This window comes from Plecotus auritus (assembly GCF_963455305.1).
Source record: "Plecotus auritus genome assembly, chromosome: 1".
Taxonomy (NCBI): Eukaryota; Metazoa; Chordata; class Mammalia; order Chiroptera; family Vespertilionidae; genus Plecotus; species Plecotus auritus.
Window position 1 is genome coordinate 219,803,407 of NC_137770.1, and position 22,521 is coordinate 219,825,927.

Sequence of the window (22,521 nt, forward strand, 5' to 3'; positions counted from 1 at the left end):
GGGGATAGAAGTCTGATTGCAGTGGGTAGCGGGAGAGTAGGTATTGACAGTTCATTCAAGGACTTTGGCTGAATTAAGGCCCAAAAATAAATATTTGTTAGATAAATGATGGAAAGTATGGTCTGGTTTTTCTGATTCATTGTAATGCCATTTTACATTGATGGCATTTCATAGATTTGTGGCTATCAATTGTTTTCTAAACACTGACAGTTTTTTATTCATTTCGCCACAGTATATCTTTTGTGGAACCATCATACATAAACAGATATCCTTAGAACATTACTACATAATCTCATGAAGTTGTTAGCTTGTATATCACCAGATGATGTTATGTGGGAATATTTATTGAGGATCTCCTATTATAAATGCTAGAAGCTCCAGTATTTATGTTTATACATAAATACATACACTGAACTTGACCCCATGATCTACTTATTCTAGGAATAAATGAAAGCAAACGGGTGCAGAAACAAAAGAACACATGGCAGCCCATGAATATTCCTCCAAAATGGTTTGTTTGTTTTGCCTCTGTTTTAGTCTAAATGATGGATTAACATCTGCCTGGAATGATTACAAGGTTTGGACTGTAAAACTTCAGAAGATGGGTAAGCTTTTATTAAGTATTGGAAAAATGGTATGGTGCAGAGAAAGATGTCCAAAAAGGATCAGAGGTAAAACAGAGGCAGGAAAGTAGGAGACACTTTCAAGGCTTCACAAGTGATCTGATTGGATGCATGCAGAGGAGAAAGAGCTGTGAAAGGGAATTAAAGTGTACTAAGTGCTTTTTGGTCCTAAAATTATCTCAATAAGTTTTTGCACAATCCATGTCAGGTGTTCTTATTTCATTAATGAAGAAATCGAGCTGAAAAAGTTATATACCTAGTAAGTGGTGGATAAATTCAGCATTTCAAAGCTTATCTTTCCTGGCTCTGAAATTTGTTTTTTCCTGCAGTTTACTGTTTTAGATAAATTCAGAAAGAATGATTTGGCCCAGATTTTGGTGAGTATTTGATGCTTAAAGACTTTTAATTTTATTACTAAATAATAAATACATTTGATACTTGACCTGCACGGTTTAAACTATGCAGATTCACTTACACACGGCTAATGTAAACATACAGTTGGCCCTTCATAGCCCAGGGTTTCACATCAGCAGATTCAACCAACTTTGGATCAGAAACAGTATTTTCAAGTTGCGGGTGCAGAGGGATGACATAAGTTATATGCTGAGTTTTGACTGTGTGGGAACAGGTGGCCCTAATGCCTACCTTGTTCAATGGTCAACTGTCCATAATAAATAGTAATATTAAATAATATCAACGGCTTTTTGAATAGTTATTGGTACAATCAGAATTGTGCTTTCAATGGTCAACTGTCCACAATAAATAGTAATATTAAATAATATCAACGGCTTTTTGAATAGGCATTGGTACAATCAGAATTGTGCTTTGGAAAATTAATCGGTTAGCTGAGTCTAGAACTGTTTGTTATGGAGAAGTCAGGACAGAACACAGCAAACATGAGTCAAATATAGCCATGTCCGGGGAGGGCATGAAGAGGATGGCAGCCGTGGAGGTGCCACCCGGCTCTCCCTTCCAGAAAGAACTCAATGTTCAGTGGGATTTGTATAGTTAGTAGACAGATTCCTGCTGTTAGTGCTTTCAGGATCCACTATGGCTTTTGATTCAAAGCCAGCCATGCTTTTTTCTGGGTGGTTCTTTAACAATAACTGAGCATATCAGGGGTTCTAGTACCTGAACATTTCTGCCCAATAATAGGAGCTGCGTGTTCCTTAGCTCCTCACTGGGTTAGCCAAGACTGTCAGATCTTTGCTGTGCTTTGAAGCGCTGCCTGCCGAAACTGGATTCTCTTCTTCCCACAACTCCTTTCCTTATTTACTTATTGACTAGAGGCCTGGTGCTTGAAAATTCATGCACTCAATGGGAGGGGGGTGGTGGGGGGGTCCCTCAGCCAGGCCTGTGCTCTTTCGCAGTCCGGGAGCCCTTGGGGGATGTCCCTGCAGGGAGCGGGCCTAAGCTGGAGTGTGGCCTCCCTCTGCGGGAGGCGACAGGCGGGCCGATCGGGGTGACGGGGCGGGTAAAGGAGGGGAGACGGCGTCAGCTAGCAAGCGACTGGCCCTGCCCCACATTGCCCTGCTGCCACTCATGGCCTCCCTCTGCAGGTGGCCAGCCCCGCCCCCCAATTGCCCCTCCACCACCACCAGTCGCTGCCCCCCGCCCACCCACTCGCCGGCCTGGCCCCCCACTGACCAGTCATTCCACTGTTTGGTTGATTTGCATATTAGGCTTTTATTATATAGGATTCATTCAGTCATTCATTCATTCTGTATTTATTTATTTATTGAATTTATTGGGGTGACATTGGTTAAGAAAATTATATAGGTTTCAGGTGTACAATTCTATAATACATCATTATTTATTGTATTTTATGTTCACCACCCCAGGTCAAGTCTCCTTCCATCACTATTTATTCCTCCTTTACCCTCTTCTACCTCCCCCCACCCCCCTTCCCCTCTGGTAATCACCATACTGTTGGTGTGTGTGTTTTTTCTTAATCCCTTCACCTTTTTCATCCACCCACTAACCTCCTCCCTTGATTTCACTTATATGTGGAATCTAATGAACAAAATAAACTAACAAACAAAATAGAAACAGACTCATAGATGCAGAGAAGAGACTAACAGCTGCACCTCATTTCTTTAAATATTTTTCAGATCTGTATCCCAGTCTGAAGGCTTTCCCTACCCAGTCTTTCTTCTTCCCCTTTTATCTGTCACAGATATATTCCCAAAAAATCACATGTGTTCTTAACTCCATCTCAAAAATGTTTGTCCTGGGACTATTGAAGTATAAAACTAAAAATATGAAGACAGATGGTAGAACTGTTGCTGAATGCTGCTGCTGATGGTGATGATGATAAGGATGATAATGATGCTAATGCCAACAACAGTGACTTTAGAATCACTTGTGTGTGTTTTTTATAGTCTCACTCAGAAATACAGTTTATAAATGTGCAGTTTCTAGAACTGACAGTGCATCTAAAGAGAATATAAGAAAGAGAGAAAAAGTCAGGAAAAGAAGGAGGCTCAAGGGTAGAAGAGGAGGACTTTGCCAACAGATAGAAGAGAGTTTCTGTGGGGAGAGGGAATCAATACCATAAATTCTGCAAAGCTGCCAAAGAGGGTGAACACAGCGGAAAGGTCACGTTTCTTTCTTTCTTTCTTTTTTCTGAAACGTGACTTTGTTCTTCAATGTGATCATAAATGACTGAGCAACAAGAGCGAGAGGGGTCACAATCCCTAGAATTTTGTGTCTAGAACTTAATGATGTAAAAAGCCCTGAGTAAACATCACTTGCCCTCTAAAGCAATAGATATATCTTTTTGTATAAGTAATTTTGATAAGGAGTTAAATAAGAATCATAATCAGCTTCAGTTAAGACACACAGATATTCATTATTAGAATGGATAGCATTGATGATAAGAATAGGAGCTTTGAAGATAGACACACACGTGTGGTTTGCCTTTATCTTTGTGATTCTGGCCACTTTGCATTCATTTTCCACTCCGATTGAAGCTTATGTTTGTTTATACCTATATTTTGTAGAGTGTGACTTTCAGATTCCTGTTATAGTTATTTAAAACTGTGTTAAGAAATGGAAAGTAGAAAAATAGGGTTTTGAATTATGGCTTTACTTGTCTAATGTTTAGCCCAATTAACTGCCATTTTCTTTGGTGATTTTCACAGCTGATCCAGTCTTTACCATGCAAACTCATGTGCTCTTTTTTATGCAGTGTAATTATTTTAATTATGTTCTTAACTCTGCCCTTCTATGTTATTGGAAGCTAGACATACTCTTTAGGAAGGAATAGTTTATTTCCAAGTAAAATTGGGCTACAATTCCTATAACCTGCTGTGTGTATTTGGAGAACAGTTCTCCAACTGTGATTTTAATATTACATTATTTATCATGAAGGAAACTTGCCAACTTATTTCAAGTGAAAGGCCAAGATTATGCCTTTTAGGGAGAATAATGGCATTTTTTTGTATAAAAGTATTGATCTAATTTTTTCTTTAATGGTACTAAGAGAAACATGTGACTGCTTGCCTTATCATTAACATGATTCTGGTTTATATATATAATATTAAGTTATATTTAAAACTAATTTAAAAAGAACTTATATCTGACAATACAATATACAGTTGATATATTATTCAACTGTACACCTGAAACCTAAACAATTTTATTAACCAATGTTACCCCAATAAATTAAATAATAAAAAAAAGACTTGACAATGTCCTAAACAGAAACAAACTCATAATTACAGAGCAGACTGATGGTGGCCAGAGGTGAGCGGTTTTGGGGGACTGAGTGAAAAAGGTGAAGGGATTGAGAAGTACAGATTGGTAGTTACAAAATACGCATGGGGATGTAAAGTACAGCATAGGAAATATAGTCAATAATATTTAATAACTATGGATGGTGCCAGGGGGGTACTAGAAATATCACTTTGTAATGTATATGATTGTCTAACTACTGTGCTATATACCTGAAACTAATACAAAATAACATTGAATGTAAACTGAAATTGAAAAAATAGAAATTAAAAAAAAAAACTAAAAAGAAAATTAAGAAAAGTACAGATGCCCTGTGGAACGCCTATTAGGACCTAAAAGATCTGTGACTTTTGAGTTCTCAGCAAAAAAACACACAATATGTATAACAAAAATTAATAAATAAAAGACTTGACAAAGTTCCCATTTCCACCATTACATTTACCTAAATGACTTCTTGAGAAACTTTCTTCCTGACCTTAGAAACCCACTCCTGCCTCACTCCTGGGGCTCCATGTTATCTGGTCCCCACAGAAGCATAGAGGCCCGGCCACCATGGCTCAGTGATTGAGCATCGACCTATGAACCCAGAGGTCACAGTTCGATTCCCGGTCAGAGCACATGCCCAGGTTGCTGGTTCAATCCCCATTGTGGAACATGCGGGAGGCAGCTGATCAATGATGTTTCTCTGATCTTTGATGTTTCTATCTCCCTCTCCTTTCCTCTCTGAGATCAATAAAAATATATATTAAAAAAAAAGAAGCGCAGAGAAGTTCTTATGCAAAAAGTGGACAAAAGAAGAGATGTGCAATTTTAAATCCCATTTTGCTTCAATTGCCTATGTTGGGAAAGCCTTGATTTCTCAATGTTCTCCAGAAAGTTTGAGCAAGTGAAAGACCAGTGATGGCTTGGCTGGTGTTATACAATTACAGCGGAATGAATATAGAGACTTCCCTTATCTGTTGCTCATTTGCTGGGAAGGTCCACTGGATTGGTAACATAAAAACAGTGCTCTCTGTTTCACATTAATTCAGTTAAAAAGGTACTTTGAACAAGGGAAGAAATATTAGTGTAGACTATTTCTAAAGAATGCAACTTCATTATTTTTAGAGTTTAAATCAAATTACTAGATTTCACATGAGTTGCTTTAATGAATAGATAATAATTTGTTATTAGCGCATTAGAGAATTAGGGTTTCTGAAACTTTTGAGAATGTGTGAAAATAGTCTCATTCTTTAAGTAATTTAAAGCATTCTTCCCAGAATCTTATCTGTGATATTGTATCATAATGTGGAAAGCTTATTTGAAAAGAGGAAAACCAGAATTTAGGCGCTGTTTAAATACTGTATTAACAATTCTGAATTAGGAGAGTAAAAAATAAATATGAGGTTTTTTGCCACATTGTAGTAGACATTGTTTATTCCTTATGCTCATGCGCTCCCTATTCACATATTTAATAGAGGGTCCCTTAAGGGATGATGGACAAAATTGGTGAATCCTCCAGCTGCCTTACTCCCCATGGTCTCTCAGAGCCCCAGTAGTCCACAGCTGAAGTCCTCTCATTAACACACCTTGTATTGGCTTCTCTTCCTTGTATCATGTACCTCTCCCCCAGTACTGCTTCCTGGGGTCACCTCCAATTCAACTTCTTGAACTCAAATCTTTTTTACAGGGCTTGCTTTGGAGGGTTCCCAACCTAAGACAATTTGAAATAGGGAAATCAGCATCATCTTTTTAGGTTATTTTTTTTCTCAAGTACCAATTAACCTATAAAAATTATGTTGAATTTATGGAATGCATGAAAAGTAATTTATTCACTATATTGACATTATTATTTCACAGCAGAGAATGAGTTAAAGAAAACTACACTGCAATCCATTTTTAAAAAGACTATCTTGTGGATCAGAACATACATAATTAAAACACTTCTCTAATTTAATAGAACCCCCCCCAATCACACACACCCTCCCTTTTCTGCTTTACTTTTATCCATAGCTCTCATCACTTTCTACCATATCATATAATCTATTTAAGTTTATTGTTTGTCTTCTGCCCTTAGAAATAGTTATTGTTTGCTGTACTCCACTGCCGAGAATAAAGCCTGATCCATAGTAGGCTCTCAGTAAATATTAGTGGAATGAGTGAATGGATGAAAGCTTTTTTATATAGTAGTCAAATTGTAATAAGAAAATTGCTTGGTGATCATGGAATCAAAATTAGATAAAATAAAATTTTTAAAGTATAAATGGTATAGATTTATTTTTTATAAAAATAAAATAAACTGTATTTGAAAGACTTGAAATTTTCAAAAATCTTATAGCTTTATATTATTTTATTGATCCTGGATGTCAGAGTGTTGATAATGATGATGTATTTTTATCTAATATAATTTTCTCATTATACTAAGGGCATATATAAAAATTGTGACATAAAATACCTTACTTATTAATGACTTCTGGGCTTTAGTGATAACTAAGCATATTTAGTTGAAAAACACCAAGGAATACTGCATTAAACAATTAATATGAGCAAGCAAAGGGATATCTCAATGGAACTATTTTTCCAGGATCAAATATTGTAGATGGAGGTTAAAAGGTTTCCAATGACTGATAGCCTTATGCTTTTGGTGTCTTTAGCAGTGCATTCTGGACCTAGTGCTTTAGTTCCCCTGATTAACACTAAGAAAAAGCTGAGTCACTTGTCATCCTCTTTGCTTTATGCAGCCGTCATTGATATACCAGAACTGGCTTGAGCCTTCTGTGGTCCAAAGTCTTTATTCCAACCATGATTGTCATGGGCCTTGACCAGGGGAATTTAGGTGACCCTTTGATTCATTAGATATACCTAATGCTGATATTACCATGTTTAATAAGATCTGATTAAAGCTTTGATATAATGTGAACAATTGCTCATTTCTACTAGTTGCATGACAATTTTAAGAGGGGCTAGAATTATATCCTTATTCACAGCATCTGAGCAGCAGCCTCTATTTTATATCTGAAACCATGACATGGCGGTATTCAATGTTGTGGGCCATAGTATCATCCAAGATATTGTGTCTGGAGAATCTAAATCTGAGGAACCCTACTGAGAAATTTAGTACACTTAGGCTTATTTTTCCATTTTCTACCAAGCTCATGAGATATTCAGTCCAAATCTTAGTAATTTTGTTCTTTCCTTCCAAATATGTACTTTACTTTTTGTGTTCATGGGCTTATAAAACCAAAGTTATAATCCCCATCCCTTTTACGAAACATCAAGAGGTCTGCTGTTTTTAAGTAAAAGGATGTGTATTTTGTTAGGAAGAGAACCAGTTCTATAAAAGAGCCCAGGTTCGCGGTGATTTGGAGCATTACAAGTTTCCCTTTGTGCCTCTGCTGCACAGTCATCTGTGTTGCAATATCCAGTTTCTTTCATGCAGCCAAGAGATGGGGGTGATACTTGTATCTGTATATATTTTGGTTGGAGTCATTTTCGGTCTTTCTCTGGAATTTGAGGTCTGTCACTAAAAGTGGCCTCTGGCCACTCATTCATTAATTAGTCCAATCATGTGATGTAGTTGCTCTGGGTGATTCACAAGCTATCAGAAGGAAACTGGTGAATCAGTTAGTGTCTGGATTTCAGATGTAGAGAAAGTTTGTGAGTGGTTGAATTTATCACTTGTATTCGCACCATTAAGGAGATATTGGAGTTAGAATTTAAAATGTCTAAAATATGTATAGATGTAGGGTATAAAATATGCCAGCTCTTGTAGTTTGCTGAAACTTCTTTTCAATAAATATCTTTGGAATTAGAACCAGAGCCTCTGGTTACAGGAATCATCTAAGACTTTGGGGAGAATGATTTTGTATTCCTGAAGTCATTTTGACAAAGCTAAGCCTTTGAGTTACGTAAATATGTAATAGTCATTTGAAAATAAGATTGAAAACTACTGTAGAATTCTCAAGTGGGGTCTGTCAAACAAGAAAGAACTGAGGCTTCAAAGCAAACCAAGAGTTTATTTGGGATCTTAGGAATTCAAATTCTGGAGGCACATTTCAGGGGGAAACTGAAATGTCCTCCAAGGTGGTGGGGAGGAGAAAGATAGAGTTTATAAAGCAAACACCACAGGCTTAGATAAATTGCTTTGAAAGAATCATAATTGCTGTAGGCAAAAATAATTAAAATTAGTCTATATAGGATAGATTACTCTATCAGTTGCTAGGTTGGAGTTCAGCAAAATATGCCTCATTCCTAGAACTGCAATAGAATAGGCACTAGTGTACATACTGATCAAGTTTACACCTTTTTATTATGATCCAAACTTAAGTATACTCTACATATTCAAGAAGGTGTGAAAATGTTCCATCCAGTGTGGATGAGCATAAGACCAACTTCCCCAATGGCCTGCAGGCTCCAGTTTAGAGTCCCTTGATATTAGTGACTCCATTGCAGATGTTTCTGTTCATAGGTTCTTTTGAGATCTGAGTCTATTCAGCTACTCAAATACAGATCTAGTATTTTTATACCTTTCCTTTAATAAGTTTCACGTTAATAGTAAAACATAGCCACTGAACTCAACTAGATTGACATCTCCTCTATTAGGATACAAGCATCTCAATTTTTTAAAATACTTTTTCTATTTCTCTTATTGTCTGCCCCCTGGCTCCCAGTGTTAAGCCTTTTGAATACATAGTTTAAAACTTAATTTTTGATTCAGAATTGCTAAAAAATTTATTTTGTTTCTCATCTAGATAATCTATATCTTGGTTTTAATTTATGTAATACATATTGTGTATTCTCCCCAGTGCTTGGTGTTCTGGAGAATCTTATACTTGGGAATACAGTGTAGCTGAGGTGATAAGGAAGAAACAAGGAGAGACCAAAAACGAACAAACAATAAAAACACACACACACACACACAAAAACAAAAAACCCAAAATCAAACAAGCAAAAGCCCCACAAAACTCTTGTTCACCTTAAAAATGAAATAATAAGGTCTTTGAAGTGAGTTTATTTAGGAATAGCAGAGGAAAATTGCACATTGGGACAAGCAAACTATGGCCAATCCTAGGCAAATGCAAGGGGACACAGGAAAGTCAGCTTTCACGAGGCACAGGAGGCAATTGGGGAGGGCTGCTGCAGGTTTTTAGTGGCTGCAAGTGGTGGGCAGCTTGTTGTTGCTGGGTCAGAAGGAATTTCCTCCTGGTGTGGTGTGCAAGCTGCAGTGAGTAACATGCTGCTAAGAGCTCTCTTTTCCTGCTTTTTGGTATCCATTTGATTTGGGTTCTAATTATTCATTTTCACACCTTCTTGAATATGTAGAGTTAAGTTTGGGTCATAATAAAAAGGTGTAAACTTGATCAGTATGTACACGAAATACATAAAATTTTCATTTTTAAGTCAATCAAACAGATTCCAATGATGCTAGCTCTATGTAGCACTTAACATCCTGTGAATACTATATGGTAAACTAGGGATATGTAAATGGTCATTTAGCTATTTAGCTGGCAGGGACCAATGGTTTATATGTACATATACTGTAGATATCAATAGAGTTTATTACCACCGGTAAGGGATTTACAAAGAAGAGATAAAATGAAGGACCTCATCTGGGCTACTTGACTGAGCATTTGACAGGTATTCATTCTTCCTTTCTGTATAAAATTATTCTTGACTTCAGTCCCTGTTTTGATTTTTGTTTTTAATTTTTCCAATTGCAGTTGACATTCATTACTGTTTTATATTAGTTTTGGGTGTTCAGCATAGTGTTTAGACATTTATGTAATTTATGAAGTGATCCTTCCGATAACCCAACCGTTCAGAGATCATAATAATCTGGCCACTCAGTGTATATCCTATATAATAAAAGGCTAATATGCAAATTGTCCCCTCGACCAGGAGTTCGACCAGCAGGCAGGCTAGCCAACTGCCCATGTCCCCTCCCCCTGTCCAGGCTGGCCGGACCCCACCCATGCACGAATTCATGCACTGGCCTCTTATTATGCATTCAGAGATCATAATAATCTGGCCACTCAGTGTATATTTAAACAACTTATATTGGTTGAATATAGCTTCAGAATTTATCACTTAATGATCAATTCTCTGTTTTACTTTATGTAAGTTTATCCAGAGAGTACTTTTCAAATAATTTCCTTAGGGCATTTTATTCCAATTTGCAAAGAACATGTTTGAGAAAATTTCCAATTTTCTTTACTATGTTGGCATCTAATATTCATTCTTCTTTTACATTTATTATTCATGAAAATTATTTATATTAAAAATACAGGATTTTTAATAAGTTAAAAATAATTTCTTTGAGAAATTAAAAAGTAAAGGTTAATTTATTGTCCTTAGTACTCAATAAAATATTCTCAAACTAAGTACTGAATTACTGGGAAGGAATGAAAAGTAAGTTCCAGAAATACCAATAAAGAAAGTAGAAACCGACTAAGCTATTCAGGCTTAAGAAACATGCTGAAGTAGTTCAGTTACCCTAACAGGTATAGAAAAGACAATGAAGTTGGCTCTAGGGACTTGATAAAAGGACACAGAAACTAGGAAGAAGAGAATAATGTGAGCCAAAGCTGAATTAAGAACAGTGAAGAGGAGGGAGCACGTTCAACTACTTTCTTCCCTGCTATCTCAAGAAATGCGCATTGCTAGTGGAAATGGGAAGTTTGTAGCATTGTTTCTCAAACTGAAGCCCAAAGAGTACCCTCTTTTCATATTTTGTGGGCATTCCTTAATATTAAAATTCTGTGTTTTTAATTCAATGATACTTTTCAGAAAATTACTCTAGGTAGATTCTGGATCCACGCTTGGCCATTATGTCAGCATACCGGATCTGATGCCTGTATTTGCACATTGTAGTGCTTCTTCAATTTTGTAGCCTTTAACAAAGGAGCGGGGAGACTTAAGGTAGAAAGGATGCGTGCGAACTACAAACCAAGTCCTAATGTCATGGATTTTGTACAATTGAAGATTCCATAGTTTGAATAGAGAAAAATAGAACTAGTTCAGTAGTCAGCACATACGCATACTGAATTCAAAAGACCCTATCATGTGGTGGCCAGTTCAGTTTTCACATAGTAAATACTAATTTAGTTCAGCATAACAACATTATCTGGTTCTTTATATTGATGTGAATATTAACATACCTCGTTACTTTATAACATAAACTATAGTTGTGTTTTGTATGTTTTGATTTTATAGTTGCTAAAACAAGACCCAAAAGCTTAATGGGGTACACATCATTGCATGTTGTTGATTTTGAATTTTGTTTTATTAAGATGTGATTCACATATAGTTAAATTCATAGCTCTTGTAGGCTTCAATGTTTACCTATCAAATGGTTTTCAATTTTTCCCTTCAAGGGACATTTGGAGACATTTTTGGTTGTCACAACTGGGGAAGAGCAAAATGAATGTGCAGGATAAAGGCCAGGTATGCTGTTAATCTCCTATAATTCACAGAATATCATTCCACAAATAAGAACTATCCAACCCCAAGTCTCAGTAATGGCAAGAGTGAGAATCCCTGAACAAAAGGTATTTTTGAAAGGTGATAGGAATATGGAGCATGTGTGATGTGAGGTGATATAAAAATAGAATCATTTATGAAGGGATCAGTATGATGGGTTTGTCTTTCCCTATTAAGATTTATTTTTTAAGAGAAGGCCTAATACAGTGAAAAAGAGCTTTCTCCTCTTTCATTCACTTGTTTGCCTACTTTATTAGTGATGAAAACAAGTGAGATAATGAGATACTATGTGAAAGTGCTTTGTAAGAAGTAAAACAGTACATAAGTAGAATAGCAATTGCAGGCACTCAAGATAATAATCATGTATTGGGTACTTATATGCTGTATGGTTCTACTGATTGTGAAAACATTGAATACTATTTCATTCATTTCTGCATTGAAAAACGGAAATTTGTAGATTTGGGATTAATAACTTGGAGAAGTGGAGATACTTGATTTGAAACAATGTTTTGGATATTTGTAGAACAGCTACATTCAACAGGTAAGGGTCTGGCACCATCTTCTCTCATCTTCATTGCAGCAGAGCAGATTGAACATATGAAACTCTGTAAAGACTGTGATTGAAAAAGATGAGTCAACTGCTATGAAGACCAGTGGGGAAAACCCTGGCTCCTGTAGGCCAACTCCTTCTATGAACATTGAGAACACTGACAGAGCTTGGGTGACTTACTCGCGATTCTTGGTGAAATTTAGGGCTTCTGAATCCTTACAGTATATTTTAGCATATTGCATTAAACTTTATGCCTGTTAAAGAGTGATGATCTGAGAGAATTTGATGTATTAATTGAGGATATCTATTAGTTCCTGTGGAGTAACTGTATAATAATTTCTTATCATTTGTGCCTTATTTCAGGTTTTTTTAAAATTGTTCTTAGAATGATGCTGTTATTTGTAAGGGCTCTTGTAGGGTCTCTCTCTCTCTCTTTCTGTGTGTGTGTGTGTGTGTGTGTGTGTGTGTGTATGTATATGTTTATACAAACATACAGTATATATACACTGAGTGGCCAGATTATTATGATATTTGAACGCATAGTAATCTGGCCACTCAGTGTGTGTGTGTGTATATATATATAAATTTATATATATATATATATATATATATATATTAGAGGCCCGGTGCATGAATTCGTGCATGGGTGGGTTCCTGCCAGCCTGGCCAGGGGGAGGGGACATGGGCGGTTGGCCGGCCTGCCTGCTGGTTGAGGACACAATTTGCATATTAGCCTTTTATTATATAGGATATACACTGAGTGGCCAGATTATTATGTGTTCAGAGATTAAAATAATCTGGCCACTCAGTGTATATAATTACATAAAGTATTTGTGCCAAAGCCCTCCTTTCTGACTCAAACAGAAAAGTGATAGAAGCTCTAATTCAGCATAATCAACACATGTCTGTCATCATTAAGGCCATCATCATCATCACAACCAACCCTGGTATGAAATTATATGCCTATATTTGGTATATACCATGTGCCTTGCATATATTTCCTCATTTAATTTTCACAGCCACCTTCTTGCTGGCCATTTTTTTTTTTATAACTAATATGGAGACATTTCACTAAGGCTCAGAGAAGTTAAGGAATTTCACTCAAATTCACATCTTTGGTAACTATCAGACTCTGATTTATACTCAGGTCTCTCTGAATGTGTATTCTAATGTTTTTCCATAATGCATACCACAGTTAACTGCTTAATTTTGTTGTTGTTAATCATAAAAGCTACTACAAAGGTGGGTTGGAGCTCTTGCAAAACAGATAATATCCCAGGGTACTGATAACTATGAATAACAAAGCTAATGGCAACTGAAATATGAAACTAAACCCGAGAGATGCAGACTTCCTACAAATTCCTTAAGAAGAGAAACTGGTGCATTGGAGAAGAGCAGAACTACATAAAACATGACAGTGATCAGTGACAGTGTTATGGACAGCTTTGGCCTGAGGATTTCAAGCTAATAGTCCGTGTGGGTATAATTTTTACAAGTGAAAAATCCCCCTGAGATATGACCCAAATGTGTAAATCTTACAGGAAAATCTAACAGCGTACTGCTGATGGCTGGAAGACTAACCAAAAGATCCACCTACCTACTGCAGTTCAGACATATCTAACCTGAGATGCGAGCCTTTTCATTATACTGAACAAGAGAATGACAAGAGGAAAAAACTGACAGACTCATGTGCATTCCCCCCCTCCCCTGGAATTGTTGGGGCTTTTCTACATGGAACAGAAAGTGGAGGCAGTGGCCAGATGGTGAGGTATTGAGACATGAGGTTTCATGAGCTGTTTCTCATGGTACTCCTGGGAAATTCCAGCAGTATGGACTCACACTTACTGTTTTTTCCTGTGAGGTAAAATCTATGAGGTCAGATTTTAGTTTTATTTGGAAACACTTATTCCAAGGTATATAGAAAGCGATTTATTGGAATTATTAAAAATGATTTTCAGGTTTGTGCATGCTACTCCATGAATATTTCCCTATGTGTCTGGTACAAAACATGGTAGCCATGTTAATTACAGTTTAAAATCTACTTTCCTTGAGAAACCAAGATGGCGGCATAGGTAAACACCTAAACTGCTGCCTCGCACAACAATTTCAAAACTACAACTAAAAGACAGAACGGACACCATCCAGAACCGCAGGAAAGCTGACTGAGTGAAAATTCTACAACTAGAAGGAAGGAGAAAAGCTCACAGAGAATTGGAGGTACGGCAAAGGGTCTTTGTGCGCGCAGAGAGGAAGGGCGGCGGAGTGCCTGGCTGGCTTTCTCTGGCGGAAGGGGGAAGGGAGCCCCCGACCGCATTGAACCCCAGTTCTGACTGCACTGAACACCTATTCTGGGCGAGCCCCTGGGGACCCACGCTCTTGTGGGGGGAGTCTGGACTCTCGGGCGGAGACTCGGGAGCCGGGGAAGGCGGAAGACTGAAAGTCCGCTCGCGCCAGTGCGCACAAAGGCTGCGGGAGGCTGCCACAGGCTTTCCCTAGCGGAAGGGAGTGAGAGGCTCCTGACGGCACAAAACCCCAGTTCTGACTGAAGTGAGCCCCAGTTCTGACTGCAGTGAACCCCGGTTCCAGGCGAACCCCCGGGGACCCACGCTCTTGTGGGGGGAGTCTGGACTCTCGGGCGGAGACTCGGGAGCCGGGGAAGGCGGAAGACTGAAAGTCCGCTCGCGCCAGTGCGCACAAAGGCTGCGGGAGGCTGCCACAGGCTTTCCCTAGCGGAAGGGAGTGAGAGGCTCCTGACGGCACAAAACCCCAGTTCTGACTGAAGTGAGCCCCAGTTCTGACTGCAGCGAACCCCAGTTCCAGGCGAACCCCCGGGGACCCACGCTCTTGTGGGGGGAGTCTGGACTCTCGGGCGGAGACTCGGGAGCCGGGGAAGGCGGAGGACTGAAAGTCCGCTCGCGCCAGTGCGCACAAAGGCTGCGGGAGGCTGCCACAGGCTTTCCCTAGCGGAAGGGAGTGAGAGGCTCCTGACGGGAGTGAGAGGCTCCTGACGGCACAAAACCCCAGTTCTGACTGAAGTGAGCCCCAGTTCTGACTGCAGCGAACCCCAGTTCCAGGCGAACCCCCGGGGACCCACGCTCTTGTGGGGGGAGTCTGGACTCTCGGGCGGAGACTCGGGAGCCGGGGAAGGCGGAAGACTGAAAGTCCGCTCGCGCCAGTGCGCACAAAGGCTGCGGGAGGCTGCCACAGGCTTTCCCTAGCGGAAGGGAGTGAGAGGCTCCTGACGGCACCGAACACCAGTTCTGACTGAAGTGAGCCCCAGTTCTGACTGCAGTGAACCCCAGTTCCAGGCGAGCCCCCGGAGACCCACGCTCTTGTGGGGGGAGTCTGGACTCTCGGGCAGAGAATCGGGAGCCGGGAAGGCAGAGGACTGAAGGCACACACGTGCTAGCAAGGGCAAGGCTGATGGGAAGCCAAGACTGAGATTCCACCCCATCCAAGCAGAGCACAGAGGCTATTGCAATTTGGCAAGTAAGTCTAATCCTATAAGGCTGTCTCCAGCACCGGACTTCTCCCAGCATAGACACAGCTGATCCTTACAGCCAACTGGCCTGGAGGTCAATTCTTCCCAGTGATACCAACAACAATAAAGACTTAATTACAACAAGGCTGTACACACAGTCCACAAAGGGGTACACCAAGAGTGTCCACCCCAGGTTAACTGGGGAGGCAGACCCACTGGGCCAAATTGGAAACCTAGCACACAAATCTACCAACTCAGGGAAGCAGTGAAAATGCGGCGTCTAAGAATCAGATCACAAACGAAAGAAATGGAGGAAAACAAACGACTGGATATAGAATTCAAAACCACGGTTATAAGGCTTTTTAAGAATATCCTAGAAAAGGCCGATAAATATAACGAGACCCTCGAAGAGATGAAAAAGGACCAACTAGAAATTAAACATACACTGACTGAAATAAAAAATATTATACAGAGACCCAAAAACAGACAAGAGGAACACAAAAATCAAGTCAAAGAATTGAAATACAAAGAAGCAAAAAACACTCAACCGAAAAAGCAAAAAGCAAAAAAAAAAATCCAAAAAGTTGAAGATAATGTAAGAAGACTCTGGGACAACTTCAAGCGTACCAACATCAGAATTATGGGGGTGCCAGAAGAAGAGAGAGAGCAAAATACTGAAAACCTATTTGAAGAAATAATGACTGAAAACTTCCCCCACCTGGTGAAAGAAATAGACTTACAAGTCCAGGAAGCCCACAGAACCCCAAACAAAAGGAATCCAAAGAGGACTACACCAAGACACATCATAATTAAAATGCCAAGAGCAAAAGACAAAGAGAGAATATTAAAAGCAGCAAGAGAAAAACAGTTAGTTACCTACAGGGGAGCACCCATACGACTGTCAGCTGACTTTTCAACGGAAACTATGCAGGCCAGACGGGAGTGGCAAGAAATTTTCAATGTGATGAATAGCAAGAACCTACAACCAAGATTACTCTACCCAGCAAAGCTATCATTCAGAATTGAAGGGCAGATAAAGAGTTTCACAGACAAGAAAAAGCTAAAGGAGTTCATCACCACCAAACCAGTATTATATGAAATGCTGAAAGGTATTCTTAAAGAAGAGGAAGAAGAAAAAAGGAAAGATAAAAATTATGAACAACAAATACATATCTATCAACAAGTGAACCTAAAAATCAAGTGAATTAAAAACCTGAGGAACAGAATAATCTGGTGAATACAATAGAATCAGGGGCATAGAAAGGGAGTGGACTGATAATTCTCAGGGGGAAAGGGGTATGGGGGGGTTCATAAAGAGACTGGACAAAAATCATACACCTATGGATGAGGACAGTGGGGGGTAGGTAAGGGCAGAAGGTGGGGTGGGAAATGGCTGGAGGGGAAATATGGGGGAAAAAAGGAGAAATAATTGTAATAATCTGAATAAAGATTTATTTAAAAAAATAAAAAAATAAAAAAAAAAATAATAAAAAAAAAAAATAAAAAAAAAAAAAAAAAAAAAAAAAAAAAATAAAATCTACTTTCCTTCTTCCCTGTCACCACCAGCCTATGTAGGCAGTATGACATTGAGAAATAAAAATGAATGACTTCACTCCTTTGTAACTAAAGAAAATTATTCTGATAAAGTATTATTAATATTACATTTAGAACAAGTGCTCTACATTCTCAACTCACTTTTGTTTTTCATTAAATAAATGTGTATTAATTGCTGTAATCTAGTACAAAGATTTACGTTGGGTGCTCATGTTTTAATCTGCACAGAGCAAGGTAAGAGCTAGTCGTATCTCTGTTAGAATTAAGAACATGAGAATAATGGGTGTGTCACACTTTATAGAGCTTTACAGTTTACAAACTATAGTTGACCCTTGGCACCAACCCTTGCATAGTCAAAAGTAACATGTAACTTTGGATTCTGCAGTCCATCTCTCGTTATCCGTGGGAGATTGCTTCCAAGACCTCTGTGGATACCACAATCTGTAGATGGTCAAGTCTCTTATGTAAAATGGCATAGAACAATGCATACAGCTCTGGCCAGGTGGTTCAGTTGGTTGCAATCAATTGATATTTCTTTCTTACATTGATGTTTCTCTCCCCCCCCCCCTCTAAACATCAATAAAAATATCATTGGGTGAGGATAAAAAAATGCAGTCAGTCCTCTGCATCCACTGTTTTCAATCTGTGGTTGGTTGGAACTATGGATGGGAAACCTGGGGATATGAGGGCTGACTGGATACTTACTGAAAAAAAATACTGCATGTAGGAATATACATTTCAAACCTCTGTTGTTCAAGCATCATCTGCACCATCATAGTCATTTAACTTCATCCTTTCAATACTTTTCAAAGTTCAATGTGCAGAAGAATAATTTGAGGATTTTGATAAAATGTCAGGTCTGATTCAGCAAGTCTTGGCTGGGGCCTGAGATCCTGCTTTTCTTACAAGGTCCTGCTTGACACCAGTGTTGTTGGTTCACTTCGAGCAGTGAAGCACTGTTCCATCGGTTCCTCCTTTTTGCACGGGAGGCAACGGAGGTTAGTGAGGCTGAAGGGCTAACTTACAGTCACAGGTGAGACCTCACTGAAAGTAAAGCACACAGAGAGACTGTTTGAAAAGAAGCAGGAGATAAAGTCATAGAAACCTATTAAAAATGTGTAAAATGGAAAGAAGGCACTTTTTTCTCAAAGTTTTCAGAATACTCAGAAACTTAATTTTTGCCAGAAATGCAATTGACTTGTAAATGATCATTTTGTTCATATCTTAACAGGCTATTTTTAAAAAGAATAGATTTTTGGAAGAAAAATAGCGAGGTTATTTTTATCTAAAAAACATAGATAATTTATTCTTAACAATATTGAAACCCATGAACTAGTTCAAGACACTAAGGTAATATTTAATTCTTATGTAATGTTCCAAAAGGAACCTTCTGTTACTTGTGGTACCTACCCATAACCCCCAAATTTCGCAGATCATAAGAGAGATATTTAGTGTCAGTATGTAGATGAACACACAAAAAACCCTGGGAGAATTCATGACTTGTGCTATACGTCAGCTCAGTGAGGATGGAATGGGGACTGGACTCAGTGCTCCTTTGCCGTGTTCTCTTCTCCTTAGCTGCAAGGGAGTGACAGGAAAATTTAGTCTCCCCTGACAGTCAATAATGAAGTAAATCTCAGAGCTCTCTAAAGATTAATGGGTTGTCCAAAATAACTTGTAGGTAGTTAAGGTTTGACTCAATAAAAACTAGAACCACTTCCCTTAGTTCAGTTCAACCACATCTATTATTCGTTGAAGCCTAAAAGCAATTCTCAGGATGACACTGATTATTTAACAACCCGACTCTCCTGATCTTTGTTAGTGCAGAATAGTTAATACAGTTAATAGTTTTGTGTTGCTAATGGGAAATCATCTAAAATTATTTTTATTGAGTGTTTACTATGTGCAATAATACAGGGTGGCCCCCCAAAATACATGTGCACTTTAACAGCTGATAGCTCAATTTTGAAAATGAAATGTATTTTAATAAACACTACCTTTATCATTATTCAACATGTGTACATACCTTTTGGGGGGACACCCTCTATCTGTACATTTGGCAGGTGCCCTACATGTATAGAGTGAAAATTGCCATAAGCTGAGAGAAGATACATGTAGTAGAGCCAAATCACTGGGATTGCCAAAGAGTGTATACATGCACAAAGTGGTCATTCAATTGTGCAAAGACCTCTTCCTAGGTCAAATGTGTTTGCTAGAGTCAGTTGCTGTTAGGAAAGATCCTTTAAAAATAAGTCAGTTCCAACCTGTTGCCATTGCCATCAACACACTGAGCAACTGTGTGGTTTATTTTTATGTAGATGCTTTATGCAAACTGCCTTCTACAAGCAATTATTCTAATTATTACGTTTGTATTTGAAAATGAATACAAAGTCAGTTGAATGTAAGTTAAACAGATAAAATTAGTACTTGATGTGAGACAGAGACACTACTTTCTTTTAAAAGAAGTACCCCTGAGGGATTTTATAAGTTCCCAATGTGCTTTGAAAATTAGTATTTTAAAACTTTCTTAAAATGACCAGTGTGAGATTATAAATTCTTAGCGCAGTGTGTGACACAAAGCAAGTGCTCAGTAAATGATGCACTTGGTAGTGACCCATTAAACCTACACAACAGCTCTTTGAGTTAGGATCTACGTTATTTTGTCCCCCATCCCCAAACTTCCTTATCTCCAGCCAACAGATGAGGTTATTGAGGCACAAATTTGTTGAGTTATTTGCCCAAGAGCACACAGCTAGGTGGTGGTAAAGCTGGCATGTGAACATAGAAAGTTTATCTTCAGTGACTTGATATTCTTAGTTCCTCCCTTCTGTAAAGATTTAACTAAAATAATAGTCTTGGTAATACTATTAATGCTAAGTAACTGTACCTCATACTCCTATGTTCTTTGTGAACCTGGATTCTTTCACTGTATCCTTAGGGTTTGCTCTCACTTCCAATATTTATAAAGTCTTGCAACAAGAGCTACTGATGAGAACATTATGCAAACATTCTTTAGCACCCCCATGTATTAATTAGGAAATATTTTATTTGCCAGAAAATGTAAAACAGAGACCTATAATTATAAGAAAATAGAGACGCTGAGGCTGAAGTTAAAGCGCTTCATATTTACTTAGAAAAAAATTGGCTTCTAAGACTAATATGCATGAAAAACTGAGGTATTAAAACTGAACTTAATTTTAAGTTGTTTTCAGATGAATTGCCCAAACTGATAGAGGTAAATCACAGAAAAAATTGTGTTTGCAATTTCACTTCATAAGGAGTTTAAACTTTCTTGCTACAAATAGAAGTAAGTCTTTCGACCCCTGACTTTTTATGCTTTATTTGTTTGAACTGATTTTTATTTTATCACATATTAAGAGCCATACATTTTGGCCAAGAGCCCATTAGAGGAACAAATCTTCCTTGAAAATGTTCTGAAACAGGCTTCATTTTCATCCTTGTGTGGTTTTATTTCCAAACTGAGAGCCAACTGGAGCATGTCAGAAACAGCTGATGAGTAGATGAAGTAATGGCTTCTTATATAACAAGATTAGTTTTCTCATTTGGAAGAATAAAGGGACAAAGAATATAAGGCAGTTGATTTCACTGTCAGAATTCGTGTTACCCAGGCCTGGGAGTAGAGGTTGCTTTAAAAGGTTCAGATGTTGGGCCCTGGCTGGCTGGCTCAGTTGGTTGGAGTGTCCTCCCATAAACAAAAAGATTGTGGGTTCAATTCCTGACCAGGGCACATATTTTGGTTGTGGGTTTGATCACAGTCAGGGCTTGTTTGGGAGGCAACCAATTGATGTTTTTTTTTTCTCTCGCTCTCTCCCTTCCTCAGTCTCTAAAATCAATAAAAAATCCTTGGGTGAGGATAAAAAAATAAATAAAAATAAATTGAAGGGTCTATTAGAAAGACAAGAGTATCAGTCACGGTCACACATGGTAAATAACAAGAAGGGAGGAAGCTCACTAGACAAACAACTTGGGCATAGAGCAGAGGAAGAAAGACACAACTGGTTTATTAAAAAAAAGAAAAGAAAAAGATGAGCTAAAATGTGAAAAACAAAATTATGCTTATGCTTGACTGTTTAAACAAATGCAATGGAGAGTGAAAGCAATTATCTTGATAATTCAGGCCCCAGACCCTGCAGGAAAGTAAAATATATGGGAATAGACCTGAGGCTTTAAAAAAAAAAAAAAATATATATATATATATATATATATATATATATATATACACACTAAGGGCTTTAAGTAATTATGCTCTCTAAATCAAACTCTTTTACTCATAATTCTAAATCCATAGGGCAAAGAATGGAATCCTGATTTTTAGAAGCACTTAATCCTAAGGGTATAGACAGCTACCAAAGAACACGCGTGCGCGTGCACACGCGCACACACACACACACACACACACAGAATGATGTGTAATCATAGTGTGATTAGTTCTGTGCTATTGTTCATGAAGGTAACAATGACCCAAAATATGAAGTGGTACATGTTAAATATGTACAAAAAGCCCATCACACATGCTCAATGTATTTAATGAGTGAAACAAACAAGCAAAAGACCAAAACAGAACCGAGTTGTGAGCATAAGAGAAGCAGCAGTGGCACACAGGGATAAGCTTTTCAAACTGGATGTTGGAGAGCACATTTCGATGTGGCCATTCGCACCACGGCTGCCTCACTGCAGTTTTCTCTGTGTGTCCAGTTTTCTTCAGTTTTCTCTGTATATCCAGTTTTCTTCAGTTTTCTCTGTGTATCCAGTTTTCTTCAGTTTTCTCTGTATATCCAGTTTCCTTCAGTTTTCTCTGTATATCCAGTTTTCTTCAGTCTTCTCTGTATATCCAGTTTTCTGCAGTTTTCTCTGTATATCCAGTTTTTTTCAGTTTTCTCTGTATATCCAGTTTTCTGCAGTTTTTTCTGTATATCCAGTTTTCTTCAGTTTTCTCTGTGTGTCCAGTTTTCTTCAGTCTTCTCTGTATATCCAGTTTTCTGCAGTCTTCTCTGTATATCCAGTTTTCTTCAGTTTTCTCTGTATATCCAAAGATTCTGTTTTGAGAGTTTATGAATTAGGTGTAGGTTTTTCCCACCTCACCACTCTTCATAGGAGAG

The 22,521-nt window shown here is 38.3% G+C and overlaps 1 protein-coding gene across 1 annotated transcript in view; it reads left to right on the plus strand.

Moving 5' to 3' along the window:
• Positions 1 to 22,521, plus strand: part of KCTD8 (potassium channel tetramerization domain containing 8) — a 234,274-nt gene that overhangs the window by 90,236 nt on the left and 121,517 nt on the right. The window lies entirely within an intron of this gene.